Source organism: Trachypithecus francoisi, unplaced genomic scaffold (assembly GCF_009764315.1).
Source record: "Trachypithecus francoisi isolate TF-2019V2 unplaced genomic scaffold, Tfra_2.0 Lachesis_group8, whole genome shotgun sequence".
Taxonomy (NCBI): Eukaryota; Metazoa; Chordata; class Mammalia; order Primates; family Cercopithecidae; genus Trachypithecus; species Trachypithecus francoisi.
Genome location: NW_022681473.1, coordinates 110,370,196 through 110,385,480, shown reverse-complemented (window position 1 = coordinate 110,385,480; position 15,285 = coordinate 110,370,196).

Sequence of the window (15,285 nt, the reverse complement as noted above, 5' to 3'; positions counted from 1 at the left end):
AATATGAATCCTTAAAATATTATCTCAGATATAAGCTATGACTATACAGTGCCAAATATCCATCTTGAAATAATAAAACTTGCTTTTATTATCCTGACATTCCCAAATCTGATATTTGACAAGATAGAGTTAAGTAACCTGATACTGTAGAAAAACAGAACTAAGCAATGAAATGAAAATTATTTTGATCCAGCCACATAGTATCACAGAACTAAATAATCCTACTCCAATATTTTGCTAAATTTAATCATTTCAACTAAATGTTATCAGATCAGTTTGTGTGTGGAGCACTGACCATTTTACTATTGAAATAATGTGGGAGGAAGATAGGGGAAATAGGAAACAAGCATGAAATATATGGGGCAAAGAAGATTAAACCCCCTCTTTATGGTAAGGGGTCTGGACAGAGCTTGCTGTCTCCAGCAATGAGCAGGGACGCAACGAAGGAGGCTGCCTCTGTGGTGCCTTCCTTCCAGCAAGCACTGTGGATTTGGAAGAGAGGCATCCAAGGTAGAAGACTGTATTAGGCAGGGTTCTCTTAGAGGGACAGAACCCTCTAAGGGTATATGTTGAGATATATATATATATATATCGGGATATATATATCGGGATATATAGATATAGGGATACATATATATAGGGAGTTTATTATTAACACATATATATATCTTGGGAGTTTATTAAGTATTAACTTACATGATCACAAGGTCCCACGATAGGCCATCTGCAAGCTGAGGAGCAAGGAAGCCAGTCCAAGTCCCAAAGCTGAAGAACTTGGAGTCTGATGTTCACAGGCAGGAAGAATCCAGCAGGAGAAAGATGTAGGCTAGGAGGCTAGGCCTGTTTTGCCTTTTCACATTGTACTGCCTGCTTTATATTTGCTAGAAGTTGATTAGATTGTGTCCACCAGGTTAAGGGTGGGTCTGCCTTCCCCAGCCCACTGACTCAAATGTTATTCTCCTTTGGCAACACCCACACAGACACACCTAGGATTAATACTTCTGTATCCCTCAATCCAATCAGGTTGACACTCAGTATTAACCATCACAAGTCCACCCCTTGTCAACTTGAACCCATACACATCTCCTGAGATCATACATAATCTTCAAATAAAGACAATAATGAGGTCATAGTTACACCTAACATAATACAACTATCCTTTGTACGACCAGAAATGTACCAATCCCCAACCCAAATACTATTACATAAAGTTAATACTTCAATGCTGATATGAAGTCAATAAATCTTATGTCACATGATAAAGGAAAAGGAAATAAAATGAAGATATTTTCTTAGTTCAAGTGTATGCATGCACAGACATGTTCTTAACAAAAGAAGGAGGAAATACTCATGACAGTTACAGTCCTTGTTTCTGCAGCTGGTCACGTGGTTATAGCTGGTATTGATTACTACCTTCTTCTACTACCCATTCTGTATTCCCTTTGCCTTCAGTAAGCACTTCAGAGGGTCTTGGTTTTTTTCCTGGTAGAGTGACCCAAACCTTCACTCCTGAAGGGTCTGGATATTTGTAGTCCTGTCTGGATTGTGCTGTTGTAGTTTCCCATTGACTTTAATCACAGGGTATGGTAATACTAAGAGACACTCGAATGGATCTCCTGTATTCCACGTGTACTCTTCTTTACTTCTGTTGTGGAGTAGTAGACTGATTTCATCTTCATAGTCTAGGTCAATCACCCCAGCCAACACCGTAACTCCCCTCTTAGCCTGTTGACTTAAAGGTAGGAGGAACCCAAAGTGTCCAGGTGGCAATCTTAACTTCCAGTTTAATGGAATCGTTGTGTCTCCTGGTGGCAGTGTTCCTCCCTCTGGAACTAAGACCTCTAGGCCAGTAGAACGTAATGTTGCGGGCACAGGAAGCAAAAATTTTGCTAGTGGTTCACTAGGGGTGATGGTGAGTGGTGCCACGAATCCTGGCTATGGGGGAAAGAGTACCATATATTGGATGCTGATTCAGAGCATACATGACCTTCTGGAGAACTTTGCCCCAGCCCTGCAAAGTATTGTCACCTAGTTGGCATTGCAGTTGTGACTTCAAACGGCTGTTCCACCATTCTATAAATCCAGATGCTTCAGGATGATGGGGAACATGGTAAGACCAGTGAATTCAGTGAGCATGAACCCACTGCCACACTTCTTTAGATGTAAAGTGAGTGCCTTGGTCAGAGGCAACGCTATGTGGAATACCATAACGGTGGATAAGGCGTTATGTGAGTACATGGATGATAGTCTTGGCAGAAGCATTGTGTACAGAGTAGGCAAACCAACATCTGAGTTAAGTGTCTATTCCAGTGAGGACAAACCTCTTCCCTTTCCATGATAGAAGAGGTCCAATATAGTCAACCTACCACCAAGTGGGGGGCTGATCACCCCAAGGAATGGTGCCATATTGTGCTCTCAGTGTTGGTCTCTGCTGCTGGCAAATTGGGCATTCAGTAGTGACCATAGCCAGATCAGCCTTGGTAAGTGGAAGTCCATGTTGCTGAGCCCATGGGTAACTTTCATCCCTGCCATAATGGCAACTTTGTTCATGGGCCCATTGGGAGATGACAGGGGTGGCTGGGGAAAGATGCTGAGTGGTGTCCACAGAACGGTTCATCCTATCCACTTGATTATTAAACTCCTCCGCTGCTGAAGTCACCCGTTGGTAAGTACTCACAGGGGATACAAATATCTTCAGTTTTTGGCCATTCAGAGAGGTCCATCCGCGTACCCTTTCCCCAAATATTTTTGGTGACCAATTTTCCAATTATGCTTCTTCCAAGTCCCAGACCATCCAGCCAAACCATTGACTACAGCCCAAGAATCAGTATATAATTGCACTTCTTGCCATTTCTCCATCCATGCAAAGTGCACAGCTGGGTGCACTGCTTGAAGTTCTGCCCACTGGGAAGATTTCCCCTCATTGCTGTTCTTCAGGGATGTCCTGCAAAGGGGCTGAAGTGCTGCAGCGGTCCACTTTCGGGTGATGCCTGCATATCATGCAGAATCATCTCTGAACCAGGCCCTAGTCTTCTTTTCCTCTGTGAACTGATCACAGGGAACTCCCCATGAGGCCATTGGTGCAGGCTGGGGGAGAGAAGGCAGGGTGGTGGCAGGAGTGGAGACCATGGGCATTTGAGCCACTTCCTCATGTTACTTACTTGTACCTTCAGGACCTGCTTGAGCCCCATCACATATATAGCACTTCCATTTGATGATGGAATTCTGCGGTGCATGAACCACTTTATTGCTAGATGAGTTAGAAAGCACCCACCAAAGCCCGGTAATAGGTCAAGAACTGTCTCTCAAAATGAGAGTAGTTATCTGCAGAAGATGGCAGGGCCTTGCCCCAAAATTCTAGAGGTCTCTGCTGTGATTCACCTATGGGAGCCTGTCAAAGGATCCAAACAGCATCCCTATCTGCCACTGGCACCTCAAGCACCAATGGATATGCTGGGTCATATGGCCAAAATGACAGAGCAGCTTGCACAGTGGCCTGCACCTGCTGCAGAACCTTGTCTGTTGTGGACCCCATTCAAAACTGGCAGCCTTTCGGGTCACTCAAAAAATGGACCAGAGTAACACACTCAAATGAGGAGTGTGTTGCTTCCAAAATCCAAATAGGCCCACTAGGTGTTGTGCCTCTTTCTTGGTTGTAGGAGGGGCCAAATGCAGCTTATCCTTTATCTTAGAATATCTTGACAGGCCCCACACCACTGGACCCCTAGAAATTTTACTGAATTAGAAGGTCCCTGAATTTTTAGTCAGATTTATTTCCCATCCTCTGACATGCACATGTCTCCCCAATAAGTCCAATGTGTTTGCTACTTCTTTTTTTTTTTTTTTTTTTTTTTGAGATGGAGTCTCACTCTGTAGCCCAGGCTGGAGTGCAGTGGCCGGATCTCAGCTCACTGCAAGCTCCACCTCCCGGGTTTACCATTCTCCTGCCTCAGCCTCCCGAGTAGCTGGAACTACAGGCGCCCGCCACCTCGCCCAGCTAATTTTTTGTATTTTTAGTAGAGACGGGGTTTCACCGTGTTAGCCAGGACGGTCTCGATCTCCTGACCTCGTGATCCGCCCGTCTCGGCCTCCAAAGTGCTGGGATTACAGGCTTGAGCCACCGTGCCCGGCCTGCTACTTCTTACTCACTGGATCCAATCAGCATAATGTCATCAAAGTAATGGACCAGTGTGATAGCTTGTGGAAGCAAAAAGTGACCAACATCTCTCTGAATAAGATTATGACACAAAGCTGAAGAGCTGATATACCCCTTAGGTAGGACAGTAAAGGTATATTGCTGGCCTTGCCAGTTGAAGGCAAATTGCTACTGGTGGACCTTATGGACAGGAGTGGAGCAAAAGGCATTTGCTAAGTAAGTGGCTGCATACCAGCTACCAGGAGATGTCTTAATTTGCTCAAGCAAAGAAACCACGTCTGGTACAGCAGCTGCAATTGGAGTCACCGCTTGGTTAAGCTTCCAATAATCCACTGCCATTCTCCAAGATCCATTTGTATTCTGTACAGGCCAAATCAGGGAGTTGAATGAGGATGTGGTGGGAATCACCACCCCTGCATCTTTCAAGTCCTTAGTGGTGGCACTAATCTCCACAATCCCTCCAGGGATGCGATATTGTTTTTGATTTACAATTTTTCTAGGTAGAGACAGCTCTAATGGCTTCAATCTGGCCTTTCCCACCATAATAGCCCTCACTCTGCTAGTCAGGGAGCCAGTGTGGGGGTTCTGCCAGCTGCTAAGTATGTCTGTGCAAATTGTGCATTCTGGCACTAGGGAAATGATCACAGGATGAGTCTGGGGATCCACTTTAAGTTAGATCTGAGCTAAAACTCCATTAGTTACCTGACCTGTAAGTCAGACCTGAGCTAAAACTCCATTAATTACCTGACTTCCATAAGCCCCTACTTTCACTGGAGGACCACAGTGATGTTTTGGGCCCCCTGGAATCAATGTCAGCTCAGAGCCAGTGTCTACTAGTCCCTGAAATGTTTGATCATTTCCCTTTCCCCAGTGCATAGTTACCCTGGTAAAAGTTGGGAAGTCTCCATGTGGAAAGATGGGAGAAAGATCCTGCATGAATTGTTGGTAATGTAGTGGGGTCCTTCCGCAAGGAGACCTGGCCTCCCCTTCATTCAAGGAGTTCTGGGTCTGTAACTGGCTCAAGTTTGGAAATTGATTGAGGGACTGTGATTCTCTGTTTTTATAGTTTAAATTAGTCTTTTTTCCATTTGACCTAGAAGTTTTCTGTTTGTATAATTTAAGTAGGAATGCAGGAGGCTTCTTATTAATTTCACTTCTAGGAACACTGTGATTATTAGCCAATGCCAGAGCTCTACATGAATCAGACTATTCTGATTGCGGCTGCCTCTGCTGTCCCTTCCAGTAGCCATGCCCACCTTGCCTTTGATAGTTAAGTGCTGCCACTTGGGATCCAATTATTCCCATTGTATTTAAATTTTGTAGTTGAGTGACTGTGGTTCCCACCATTAGCTCTGACATACAGAGAAGAGCAATTACAGGGCTCTTCAAAGATGCAGGTGCTGCCCTCACAAATCTATTTGGCAAGGCATTGGTCAAGGGCATATCTTCTCAACCCTCCCAGCTGGGATGAGTAAGTCTAAAGTGACTAATCTACTCCACTGTCCCAATCTCCCTAAGCCTTTGGATCCCTTCCTCTACATTAAACCAAGGGAGATCAGGCATTTCCAGCTCACCCACAGTGGGTCATTTTTTAATCCTTGTTTCAGCTAACCAAGCAAATAAACTATTAGAACCTTTTTTAACTCTCTGAGCTGCAACATTAAATGCAGAGTCCCTACTTAGTGAGCCCAAGTCAATAAATTCAGCCTGATCCAACTCTATGTTCTTTCCACTATTATCCCACACCCTTAATATCCATTCCTGTGCCTGTGCTCCAGATTGCTGTTTATATAATTAGAGACCTCAAACAGTTCTTTTTGAGTGTAGTGCACCTACTCATGGGTCACACTCTCAACCTCACATCCAGGGGCCTATTAGGACTTTAGTTATAAGTCTAGAAGGCAAACAGGGGTGTTGGGGTGGCTCCTGAGGAGAATCAACATTATTTAGCCTGGCAACTGCCTCAAGGGAGGCCACCACTGTTGCTTCAGGCAGCACAGGGTTTATCTCCTCAGACAAAGGTGGAAAGGCTGATGGCAGCATGGGTAAGGGAGGGGATGTTGCCATTACTGGGGATGGGGAAGCTGTTCTATCTGGCAAAAAGGTTCATCAGGTTTTACAAACTCCATGTCCCCAGCTTCATCAGGGTCCTCCCACACATCCCCATTCCCAAGCTTCAGAGTCCCAATCTTTTCCAATCAATGATCTCACTTTAACAGTAGACACCTGTTAAGACTGTGCATGCACCTTTCATTGCAGGTCAGCCACTCGCATGATAAAAGCTTGTGTCTGTTTTTCCACAATTTCAGCTCTTTCTCTACTGGAGATAAGACTCTCACTCAGGGCAATCTTAGCATATTTGAGGCTCAGTATCTGCTTCAGAAGCTGGGAGACAGAATCCCTGAATTCATCATTTTCTTTTATCACTTTGTCATTGAACTTAGGAGCAACCAACCAGCTTCGTTATGTTCCTTGGTTCTCCACATACGGTCAAAGTTACTACATACAGAGTCACTAAACTCCTTGCCTCTCATGAGCAGTGAATCAGGAGTGTCAAATGCATTTATTTTACATAACTCTCTAAATAGTGCATGCCAAGGACTGTCAGTGTTCTGCATACTATTAGAAGTACCGTCCTTAGCATTTTTGGGTCTATTCATATTAAGCAGTCAACTCCAGAAACCCTAAAACCAATGAAAGAACTCCATCCTTAATATTCTCTTCTTCTAGAACCACTTCTGGTACCTAAATCTATATTAGTCTGGGTTCTCTTAGAGAGACAGAACTAACAAGAGACATATATATGAAGGGGAATTTATTAAGTATTAACTTATGTGATCACAAGGTTCCACAATAAGCTATCTGCAAGCTGAGGAGCAAGGAGAGCCAGTCTGAGTCCCAAAACTGAGCAACTTGGAGTCTGATGTTCGAGGGGAGGAAGCATCCAGCACTGGAGAAAGATGTAGGCTGGGAGGCTAGGCCCATCTTTCATTTTCACATTTTGCTGCCTGCTTTATATTTACTGGAAGTTGATTAGATTGTGTCTACCAGATTAAGGGTAGATCTGCCTTCCCCAGCCCACTGACTCAAATGTTATTCTCCTTTGGCAACACTTACGCAGACACACCCAGGATTAATACTTCTGTATCCCTCAATCCAATCAGGTTGACACTCAGTATTAACCATCACAAAGATCTAACTACTAAAGATAAAGCTGAGGATTCTCCATTCCCAGGCCGTTTCATTCTCCATTCCAGTTTCCCAGGCCAATGACTCAGTTCCTACTGGACACTCTTCAGCATTGAATGAATGATCCATTCATCCACTCCGGATCACTACCTTCATCTAAGACTTGGAAATTCAGGCAGTAGATCATACTGCAACATCCACAATCCACTAGCACTGTGTACTGACTTATCTTGACCTAGAAAAGTACCTAACTTAGATATTTCTTGGGACATATCCCCATACAGAACAAATAGGCTGGCCATATGATAGCAATCTTCTACAATAAAAATTGGCCAGACTTGAGATAGACCTTCAAAATTTTTGAGGCATTTAAGTATTCTACAATTTCTATATAATTCTCTTTTTGTCCTTCCTAGAGTTTGGTTTCACTGTTCCCCTGTTCCAATGAGGCCTACAATATTCAACTGGAAGTTCAAAGTTAGCCATTTTCAGATAAATTTGGAAAAAAGTAAAGCCATATCATTCCCAAGCTCTACATTTTTCTTTATGTGGGCCAACTGGACTACAACATGGACTTGGTTTAGTGACTCAACTAAATAACTTACATCTGTGTGGCCTTGGCCCTTGTCTCAAATGGGTGAAAATAAAAATCTAAATGGAGCTTTAAGAATAATCAGTGCTGGTAAATTGCCAAAAAATGACCATGCTTACTCAAATCTCCCTAATGACATGGAAAGATTGATAATTCATGCATTTATGTAGTTTAACTCAGCAAATCATTCAATCACATTTATTGAGTGTCTATCATGTGCTAGTTTCTGAAAATGAGAGGTAAGTTAAAGATAGACCTATCTTTTTTTTTTTTTTTTTTTTGAGACTGAGTCTCGCTCTGTCTCCCAGGCTGGAGTGCAGTGGCTTGATCTCAGCTCACTGCAAGTTCCGCCTCCCGGGTTTATGCCATTCCCCTGCCTCAACCTCCTGAGTAGCTGGGACTACAGGCGCCCGCCACTTCGCCCGGCTAGTTTTTGTTTTTGTATTTTTTAGTAGAGACAGGGTTTCACCGTGTTAGCCAGGATGGTCTTGATCTCCTGACCTCGTGATCCACCCGTCTCGGCCTCCCAAAGTGCTGGGATTACAGGCTTGAGCCACTGTGCCCGGCCAAGATAGACCTATCTTAAAGAGCTTGCAGCATAAGCAGGAGGCACAGAAGCAAATATAACTTCCTATCAATGTGATATATGTCAAGATATAGGGATGCATTGGTGCTCTGTGAACACAGAAGGCAACGATAGTTTTCTTATAAGTAACAAGCATATATATACACATATATACTATATATGTACTATATATATTTATGTATCATTATATATGTTGTAGTGGTGTGTGTGTGTGTGTGTGTGTGTGTGTGTGTCTGTATACTCAGCACAGGGCACTATATAGATATATGTCATATATCTACATGTAAGAAAGAACAAAGCCACTTCCCAAATATTTCTCTTTTTCTGCCCAGTATGCAATGCTTCCTGTTTCTCTAGTAATGAAAATGTGTTCATTTGTCAAATGGAAAGTTATATATATAGTATAGATATATATTGCCCTGAGTATACACTACATGGATATATAATACATATGGTTATATATCCATATATATGGATATATAATATATCCATATTATATACATACATTTTATATGTGTATATATGATATATATGTGTGTATACACACACACACATATATATAAAAAATATATATAGTGCCCTGTGCTGAGTACTCAGAAGAAATAGCCTAAGAATTCTGGGAGCCACCTTGTTACTTCCTAATTCTCTGTGGCCAAGGTTGCAATGATTAATCTTCAGAAAAGCTACAGTTTAGCACCTGTTGAATGATATTAGAGGAAATCATCTGTGTTGCAAATAGAGAATATGTTAGGGAGGCTGGACTCAAATGAATCCAGGTTTTGATATCTTTCTCCTTCTGCTTTAGCAGACAAATAATCTGTTGCAACTTTGCTGCTTCTCTTCCATAGCTTGGCTCTGTTCCCGTGCACCATTTTGTTCTAGGGGATGCCTAAACTGATTCTTCAGTGTTAGCCAAAACAAATGAGGAGCTTGGCTCTCGGTCTGGTCGCAGCAGCTGCTGTGATTGAAGTTCTCTGCACCTAAGACAGTGGGGCAGCTTTCCATTTGACAGATGAACACATTTTCATTACTAGAGAAACAGGAAGCATTGCATACTGGGCAGAAAAAGAAAGAAAAAAATATTTGGGAAGTGGCTTTGTTCTTTCTTATATCAATTGTGGTTATTGTTCAGCTGAAATGCTGGTGAGGAGGTTGATGGTGTGGGAGCCTGATGCCCATGCCTCAGGCTTCTTCCCATTAGACTGAAACTGTGAGCTGACAGCTGTATGGTTTCTTGACCTCAGGTTGCCTCAGCCAGAAAAATTCTTTGCAGATCTGCTCTGGGAGGCAGTTTCTGTTCATGTATGCAGCAAAGGGCACAAAGAGGCCAGGAGGTCTAGGAAAACTCACTTATCAAAGAAAGGGAAAGAAACATGTGGCTGTTTCCATTTGTTTAGTCATACAATGGAGCTAAACTGTAAAGTGGGTATTTGAAGGCCTTCAAAATGACTACTCCAGACTACGATGATGGACTTCATTGCAGTGGGATTGGACAATGATTCTTCAGAGAACAGAACACATCTCCAGTAGGGAAGCCTTGTGACAGCCTTTCCTTCACCGCTTCATACTCAGAAGATGTTTTAGTTAAAATGGTGGCTTGGGAGGCATCCCTGATTCCCAGTGTTATGTGTTGAGTCCTTAGATAAATGTTGGTACCATTCACAGATATAAGAAATCCAAGAGGCAGAGGGAGGAAAAGCAGAGGAAGATAATAAGAAAATGCATAAACCTAAGGTGTGAAGTTGCAAAGGGAATGTTAAAAATTTAGTGTAAGTATTGAGAGATGTCTTCAGGGCTGAGAGGAGTCTAGAGTCCTCACTGATATGTGATTTCTAGACCATGTAAACTATATTTACAATGATCACTATTAAAAAAAAAAAAAGCCTGTCTACCATATATTGTATGGAAGAAGTTGGATTTCCAGTCAAAGAAATTAAAATATATTGAATAACCACTGCCTGTCAGACACTGTGCTAGGTACTTTATATAAGGACATACCCATAGCAGCACAAAATATGGGCACTAGATCCTTTGTTATATACATACAGAAGCTGAGGTTTGTGCTGTCCAAGATCACATGGTTAAGTGATGAAGCAAGAATTCCAACCTAGTTCCTGGTAATTTCAAAGGTTTCTATGCATTTGAACTGTTCTTATTCTACACACATGCCCCTGGGCTTTCCCACCTATATCCACATCAGACATTTTTAATAACTTGTAGCATTCTTCCTGCTTGGCCTGGACAAAGTCACAGATCTCTCCACATAGGACTCTGGGCTGCTAATAATTGATAAGAGTTAGCGTGCAAGGTGAATCCTATTGTCAGTCATTGTGCCTTTACCAATGGGTCAATGTACGAGAGGGGGAACGAGTTTTGCTCTCATGTATCTTTACTAAAGCCTTGTAATATAGCTCACTACGCATTGTCTTATTGTTTACGTCTCCGTTATGTTCATTAGTGGGTTCCTTGAGGACTCTCTGGGACTGTCTCCCACTTTTGCATGCTTGTCACATTACATACATAATGCCTTCTCTTTGATCTTTAGGAAAAGGGTTCAGATTTGCTCATCCAAAGCATCTTCAAGTTCCTTCCTACCTCATAGTCCATGTTCATTTTAAAAGCATTTGATGAGGTCTTATTGGTTGTGGTGACTGTGATGTCAGAAAAGTGATGGGACTTGGTTAAGGTTCTGCAGTACATGAGTCACAAAACCAAGAAAAACCTAGTTTTCTGTTTTCCAGTGAACTGTTTCCTCTTAAACACCAAGATTATAAAAATCTCATAGAGGCCTAAATTTCAGTTAAAGCTTTCTAGGATTCTGTATGTTTTTGCAAAGCCAATAGAGTTTTGTTTTAGTAAAATTACTGTAACTAAAGTAAGCTTTTGAAAGCCCTCTACCACCTTATTTTAATTCCTTTATTTATTTATTTATTATTTTTGAGAGAGTCCTGCTCTGTCACCCAGGCTGGAGTGCAATGGCGCAGTACAGGCTCACTGCAACCGCTGCCTCCTGGGTTCAAGCGCTTCTCCTGCCTCAGCCTCCTGAGTAGCTGGGATTATAGGCATCACCACCACACCCGGCTAATTTTTGTATTTTTAGTAGAGACGGGCTTTCACCATGTTGCCCAGGCTGGTCTTGAACGCCTGACCTCGTGATCCGCCTGCCTCGGCCTCCCAAAGTGCTGGGATTACAGGTGTGAGCCACTGCGCCTGGCCCTTTTATCTTTTCTCATCTCTAAATTACACTTTTATCTTTGCTCTGTGTAAGTAAATCTGTTCCGAAGTATAATCAAGAATATTTTGCAAGGAAAGCGTTATGTGCAAATGCTACTTCCTATAAGCAAGAAAATTATGTGTATGAGTTGCTATATTTTTCAGACTCTCAATTTTCTCATTGGTGATGAAAATATCAGTACTTACCTTGCAGAATTATTATGGAAATTAAATCAATCATTTGATTAATGTATTAACTTCTTTTATATAAATAGGTTAATTAATGTGCAATAGGCATTTAACAAATGTTAGCTCTTATTACTGTTAATACTAACATGACTTGCTTAAGGAATGACAGAAAAAAAGTGCTACCACCATGACTCTACCCCCTACAGTATTATTATTTTCAGATCTGTGATTCCTTCTTACCACAGATTACTGATGACAGAACGGTTTTGCTTTGATATTTCTCTATGCATCAATCTATAATCAAGCAAGTCAAGGTCAACTATCATGCTTGACCTGCCCATGGCCCTTCCTCAGGGAAACCACCTTGTAGACACCTCTTGCTGAGGGATTAAAAGGAACATCCCTGGACATACATAGTCTCAACCAAGTGGTCCTGCTTCTATCCTCACCAAATGAGGCCATGGGTGAGCAACTGGCTTGAGAGGAGCCAATGACCAGGTTCGCCAGTGGCCTATGAAATCTCTAAATCTCTACTCAGGAACAAGCTAATCTGATAAGATCCTCTCAATTCTGCAGTTATGCTTGGGAATTTTGGAGATTAGGTTATTAACAGTGAGAGCTGAATTCTGAAAGAGTCACAGAAAGACTCCATGAAGTAGAGTGAGGGCAAATGCTGCAGTTATGAGAAATGGAAAATTACTTAGTAGAAGACAAGCTTAGCGGAAAAAACTAGCAGAAGCCATGAGGGCACATTTGCTGCTTATGATGACAATCTCCTGATGAACTCCTGTTCAAAATCCCATACACCTGTGTCCCTCATCCCAACTCTGAGGCTCCTTTTGGAGGTCTCTGAATACTCAGCTGCTTTTCTCATGTCATACTGTGGCTTGAGGGACTCAAAGCTGTGCTCTGACCCATCTGTTGATTTCCTCAGCAGTTGCTACTCTACCACCCAAATGCCATATTGGACCTGGGGATTCTCTGTGAGGCTTGCAGTCCTCCAGACTGCATAGAGCGAAAGAGAAAATGGTACATTCTAATTTGAAATGCTCCCAGATCATCTGGAATTTCTATCAGAAGCTCTAGTGTTCCTGTGATCTCCAACCACTGCTGGGACCTGGGCCACATCTCAGAGACTTCAGAGCACCCCAATTCACCTTTCCCCTTCTGTTCTCAGTTAATAAATTCTAGTGTCACCATATCATCTTCCTGACTCTCTGGCTTATGGTATACGTGGTGGGGTGTTTGGTTTGGTTTGGTTTTGCAGTTGTTCCAGAGTATGCAATATGCATTTATGACCAATCCAAGTTCATTTTTAAATAACGCTATACCACTTCATGGGTAGCTGAAGTACCTTATAGCAGAGAATTCCCAGTACCTAACTCCCATCTCTTACAATATTGTTGTCATTTTTTCACTTATTGACAAGCTCTACTCTGAACACATTGTCACCGTTATTATTTGGAACAAACTATTATCGTTTAGATCAATTAAGAATAAGAAAAATAAAAGATTTTACTTTACCTTCATTTATTCCTTTTGTGATGTTCTTCCGTCTTCATGTAGATCTGAGTTTCTGACCTCTATCATTTTCTTTCTCTCTGAAGAACAACTTTTAACTTTCTTTTAAGATATATCTACTGGCAACAAATTCCCTCAAATTTTGTTTATCCAAGAAAATCTTTTACTCTCCTTTTGAAGGATAATTTCATTGCATAAAGAATTGTAGCTTGTTGGGTATTTTGCTTTCTTTTAACACTTGACATATTTTATTCCACTCTCTTCTTGCTTGTTTGTGAAGTCTGATGTAATTCTTATTCATATTCCTCTATAGGTTAGGTGGGTCCCTCCAGCCCCTAGCTTCTTTCAAGATTTTCTTTTTTTTTCTTTTTGCAGTTTGAATATGATATGCTGAGGTGTAGGTTTTTTTGTACTTATCAAGGTTGTTTTTCTGAATTTCTTAGATTTGTGGTTGGCACCTATTATTAATTTTGGGAAATTCTCAGCCAGTGTTACTTCAAATATTTCTTCAGTTCACTCCTCTCTTTCTTTCCCTTTTGTTATTCCTATTACATATATGTTATACCTTTTAAATTGTCCCACACTTCCTGTATATTCTGTTCCATCTTTTTCATTTGTTTTCCTCTGCATTTCAGTTTGGGGAATTTCTATGATCTATCTTCAAGCTCACTGATTTTTTCCTTGGTCATATCCAGTCTACTGATCAAAGGCATTTTTTATTTCTGTTACAATGTTTATTATTCTTAACATTTTCTTTTGATTCTCTTCTCGGAGTTTCCATCTCTGCTTACATTACCCATCTGTTCTTGCTATACTATGTTTTGAATCTTCTAGGCCTTGGCTCTTTCACATTTAAAGCCAAGGAAGTAAAATAATTCTGTTTCTATTTCAGTAGTTGGTACTTGCAATACAAGACATGGCTTTTCAGGCCTTTTTTCCTGCTTTAGATCTACCCAATTATACAGAAGAGCTCCAAAGTGAAGCATTTAACTCTTTGTTGGCTATTGGCTCTACTTTGAAGGCAGCACTATAGAAAGTTGTTGATGCTGCTTGCATCATTAGAGGATGGGGAAGATGAGATTAAACAGACCTCAATATTAAAATACCCTCCTACTATGTTTGGCTTCTTAAGGGGTTTGTAAAACTTGGAACATAGAATTCACATTGCACTGGCCCAGCCAAAGGGCAACATAGTCCTGACCAATCCTGTGAAGGTGACAGAAGAAGCACCTCTACTCCTAGCCTGAGAATTATTTTTACAGGTTAATTTACCCGTTTATTTGGCCAGTTGATTCACACCCTGGTGGTCATAATAAATAAAAGGAAACCTACATATACTCACCCCACTTCTGTTCAAAAATCGGAGAAATTTGATATTGTACTTGGGGCTGAGAAAAACTGAGTTGACAGCTAACCAAAAACTCCGAAGAGAAAAAAAAAATCTATATAGAGCAAAATAATCTAGTCTGTAATTCTGCGTGCTTTTCCCCTAGTATGTTGATTGTGTAGCATCAATGTCATCTGTTTTATATGGGAATGTTACCGACTATAATGCTTCTGTTGATATTTCAAAAAGATTCTAATCTCATTTCAGTAATAGCTTCTGTCACTCCCAGCGACACATATGCCATAACATTCTTGGTTAAATTGACAGAAATATTAATGTGCTCAGATTTTATATTATTTGACCCACTATATGTCTCTTTCTTAGTATTAAATTACCTTTGTTTTCTACACAGTGTCAGAGCCTGGCTGCCCAATCCCAATGCGTTTGGAGATTATTCACTAGGGACATTGGCCTTGTCATCTCTGCATGATTTTGTTCTTCTCTAGCAGAAG